The sequence below is a fragment of the Triturus cristatus genome, chromosome 4_2 (genome assembly GCF_964204655.1).
Source record: "Triturus cristatus chromosome 4_2, aTriCri1.1, whole genome shotgun sequence".
In the NCBI taxonomy this organism is placed as follows: Eukaryota; Metazoa; Chordata; class Amphibia; order Caudata; family Salamandridae; genus Triturus; species Triturus cristatus.
In genome coordinates, this window is record NC_140586.1 from 985411194 (window position 1) to 985416210 (window position 5017).

Consider the following 5017-nt stretch of genomic DNA (forward strand, 5'->3'; position numbering starts at 1 on the left):
CACTGTAGGATTGGTGTCAGACTGACTCTGTACACCCCCACCGGGTATGCTGGCCTTCTGTATCAGCTAGCTCACAGTGCCACTAGAATCTCCTCTTACCGGGGAGAGAATAGTTCTTGGCAACCATCGAACATGACAACCCTGATCCCCCAGGATTGTGGAAACAATATACTACGTTTCGCTCAGTCACTCGTGCTTACTTTGTTTGTCTCAGAGAGATACACAGAATAAACAGGCTGGGCGTTTTCAATTATTGAACAGTTGTTATTCTAGTGTAGAATGGATGAGCTGCACCAACTGTTAGACAGTAGCAGAGATAAATTATTAGAAGCATTATGCAAGTAAATGGATGGTATAGCTCTACCATCTTGCAGTAATCATGAATACATATAAGTATATAAAACACATGATAATAAAAGTGTGTACTCCTACAATGCCTCCCTAACTAGTTGTACATAAGTGTACCTAGCATGTGCGTAGGTGTTAGGCCAAGAATTCCTCTAGGATTTAGTCAACCTCATTACCTGAAGTGAGAGACTGTGGGAGCCCGTCTTGGGCTTCAGTTGGACACCCCGCGAGGGATGTTTAGACCACTGCGAACTGGAGTGTCTGGGTGCAGGAACATCAGCGTCTCTGGTCAGTGTGTCGGCCGGGAAGTCTCGGTCTCCTCTGTCTTTTCTAAGCAAAATGCGATGTATATATACCCATAGGTCTCCCAAGGGTCCTACCTCACTGTATTACTGTGTCGGTCTAAGGATGATGTCGGGCATTAACTTTTTACATAGATATTATACTGGAGATGGTAGTCCTGCTGTGCTTCCAAGAAACCTCATGCATAATGTATGAGATTCGAACTATGGAAAGCCCGTGTTCTGAATGCAGTGTCGTATCTGGGTGAAAGGTCAGTCCCTGTAAACCGTTATGTATGTAATGTAGGGAAGGCTATAGGTGAAAGTCTGCAATGTTACCTGCACCTATATTAGGGTACCTATATGGAATATAACAGACCAGCATAGATCAAAAAACACCTCACCTTCCAACAACCGACCAGACACCTTCTATCTGCTTGCCTGTCCCTCACAGACACCCCACTGGTCTGCTGAGCAGTCACTCCATCAATTCAAGAGAGAACTCAAGACCTGGATGTTCAAATTAACTCACCACGCAGCAGTCGTCTCCAGCACCTCGAGACCCTCACAAGTGATTTGCTGTGCTCTATAAATGATTGATTGATTGATTGATTGATTGATTGATTGATTGATTGACTGATTAAGGGCCTGGTGAGGAACAGGATGTGAGGCGGGGCCTGGTGAAGACCAGGATGTTGTGCCGGGGACTGGCGAGGACCAGGATGTGAGCCGGGGCCTGACGAGGACAAAGATGTTGTGCCGCGGGATGGTGATGACCAGGATGTTGAGCTGGGGCAGGTATGGTGACCTGAGGCCATGACAAAAACCAAGGGTATGCAGTACCTAAGGAGGGGGAGGGCGAGGAAGAGAAAGAGGGGTAAGTTGAGGATACTAGGTGATCCTTCAGAAGAAGGAGAACAGGAGAACTGAAGGTGGAATACCTACAATTAGGAGCAAGAGCCCTCACACACCCCGAAGGGAGTCATGCTTCATCATCGGGCAGCTCCTCGTTGGACCAGCGCAGCAATGCCCAATGGGCCAAGCACGGGGGTTCTTTGTAGGAGAGTAGGATCTGCTTCACATGGGTACCCCCACTTCTTGCTGGTGTTTCACTGTTTTTCGACCTTAGTCTGGCTGTGGCCCTGCTAATCAGGACCACAGCCTAGCTGCTTCCTCTCTAAAATGATTTCCATGTACATTAGGTACATCTCTAATTGGATTCTGGAGTGCCTTGTAAGCCCCTAGTATATGGTATACTATGTACCTAGGGCATAGGTACCTCAGAGGCCTACCAGGGGCTGAAGCATGTATTATGCCACCCCTGGGAAGCACTCCAAAATGACACAACCGGTCTGCTACTTCAGCCTGGGTAAGGTGGTGCTTGCACCCCTTACAGTGATATAGGCTACCTATATCACTACCATTGCACACACATATAAAACCTATAAGCCACTCCTATGGCAGACCTTAACAATCCCTCTGCAGCGTTCGGAGTACCTCCTCTGATGCTGTTTGAGGTGCAGCCTGATCATATACTCTTAAGTGCATAATAACCTCGCAGTAAATGCTAACTTTGGGATGGCTGCAAGGAAACATGTCGTGTTTGGTGTCAAATGCTTTGGAATACCACCACCCGCCAGTTCTGGTGGCGGGGGTAGCATTCCACCCTTCTAGAGGGAGAGACATGTTCACACTGGTCTAACCCGGTAGGACTTTCTACAGCCCTGGCATCACAAAATGGATGCCTCTGCCACAGACACGGGTCTGGCCTCCTGCCGCTGACCGAAACTCCGGCAGAGGAGGCCTGGACAATAGGCTTCCTGTCCCAGGGACGTTTAACCACCTCCCCAGACAGGCAGATGTGTATTGGAGCTTGGCAGGAGCACTCTCTGGTGCTTTGAAGTCCTGCACTGTGGGCACACTTGGTCTGTGCATGGTCCAGTTCAAACTGGTTGCAGGGGCTACGTGCCCCTGCTCTGGTGCGAAACTGGACAAAGGAAATGGGTGTAACCACCCCTCTTTCCAAACCCTCCCATAGGTGGGTCCCTAGAGTATGTCCAACCCCCAAACTTAGTATAAGTATGGGAACCCTGTCCTTGTGACTTTGGATTACCCTGGATGAACCTCTGCAACATATATCCTGGACCTTCGACTTTCTTTTTCGACTAGAAGACTGAAAAAATCTCCCTTGGAGTCAAGGAGTGACTGCCCTGCTTGGCAGGCACCAAAGAAGCAACTGTCCGGTCTGCAATTCCGAAGCTCTCGTTGGACGCCGAAGTCTCTGCATCACCAGAGGTGGATTTCCTCACTTCCCTGAGGCTACCCTGAGTCCACAGCAAAGCTGAGGCCCATGGCTATCGTGGGTGACGAGGAACCGTGACCCCTGGGCACTGCGTACTATTGCTGGTACACTGACTTCCTGTTTATCCTTGAAGTTCTGCTTTGGGCTCCGAGTAGCCCCAGCCTTGAGCACTGACTACACTGAAGATATCTGGCCTCCACTCCACGAGTGACCAGTGGGCCAGTTTCCAGTGCGACCACTCAAGGCTTCTTCACGATCGCTAGCCCGTTGGCTAGTGGGTCCCCACAAAGGTAACTCCTCTTCTGCTTGGGCTTTCCTGATTGCTCCAGACGTGCCCCAACTTACCCTCGCTGGGTGCGTCCCTCAGACCTTGCTGGTCTGCACCGATGTCCTTCTTCTCTTTCCACGAGACTTGCCGTTGCCAAGGCTTGTTGGGTCCATTCTGATCGCCGACACCGCAGCACTTGACAATCTTTGTGGGACAGCTCGAATCCGGCTCGTGGACTTCGTCCATGCCTCCTGGACCTCGTGGCTGAAGAGTCAAGACACCCGTCAACTCACCTGAAGCACCCGACATCTGTGGGCATTGGTCCATCGTGCCCCTGGTCACTGGCAAGTGACCCAGACTCTGTACCCTCTGCTTTCAGGTTCCTTCCATCCTAGTTCCAGGCTTGGATCGCTCTGGACACTTCTCCTCTTCACGGCAGCAGCAGTTCTTTGCAGGCTTCCACTGGAATCGACGACGCGACCCGACACCAAAAGACACCTATGCACCCGGCTTCCCTGGGTGAGGTAACACGAGTACTCTGGTGCTCCCATGGGTGCTAGCCCTTGAACTGCCCAAGTCCAAAAGGGTTTGGTCCTGACTCGATTCTAAGGGTCCCTAATCTTTAAATTTCAAACCGCGACATTGCCCATAGAAGATAACGGGAACCCGCAGTTGTGTTTACACACTTCACACGGCCCCCGTGGGTCCCCTGTGTCACTACCTTGGGTGGTTCCTTGGGGTCCCAGTGATTCTACAGTCTCTAGGCCTTGTGTCTAGTTCAGTCGTGGTTCTTATACCACTTTTTTGGTATATGGTTTGGTACGCCCCTAGGGCCCAAACGTGTATTTGTGCTAATATTGTTGATAACTAACTTGTAACCTAAGTACTTCGAACTCCAGCCTCATAAAGAGACTAGAGGGGTGTGTTTTATCTTAAATACCTATATTTTAAATATATACCTGGTGTGGGTGTCCTTTCATTTGGTCATTCAAGAGATTATAGACTGGTAAAACAAGCTGCATTACATTCATTCAAGACGTAGCCTGAAGGCTGCTCTCCATAGCTACCACTAGGATAGCTTTCAATAAAGGTTGTCTTTATCCAATCACCATAAGTTGTTAAAAACGTTATTTCGGACACTCGGGCCATAAAAGTGCATAAAAAAATCTTCAAACATTTACCCAGAATTTTTCAATAATTACACTCCCATGATTTATGCACAGTTAAAAAACCATAAGTGGTTGTTTGGACTGATACAAGGTGCCCACTAGAACTAGTGACAGCATATATCAGGCCAACTTCTCACACTCTTTATCTGAGGTCTTCCCTGGTTGACGACGTGAAGCTAAAATGAGGTGGTGGGACATATGCGTGATGAGTAGAGGTGGGAAGAAAAAGAAAGTGTGAATTAAAAATAGCTATATGATTCTCAAAAAACAATTTTATTCACTGGGCTCCTATGCAATAAGTAAAAACAACCCACTAAAAAGTCGTGGCTGAAGAGGGAACATTATACCCTCTTGAGCTCAGGATGATGTGTATGGTTTGGAGGTGGTCGACATCTTTCATACCCTAAATCGTCCAGTTGGAGCTTGCCATTTCTTCAGGACCGGGGGATCCTCATCTACTCTAGAGGGGGCGGTACGGGTGTGTATAATAGAGGTCCCGTCCCCTATAGTCTGGACTCGTGTGATAGTCCTGTGTGAAAGTGAAAATCTAAAAAAACGTGATGAAGTGGAGTATACCTTCTGGATAACACATAGGGGCATATTCTCAAGGAGCTATCGCTGAGGTAACAACACTTTATCGCAACCAAAG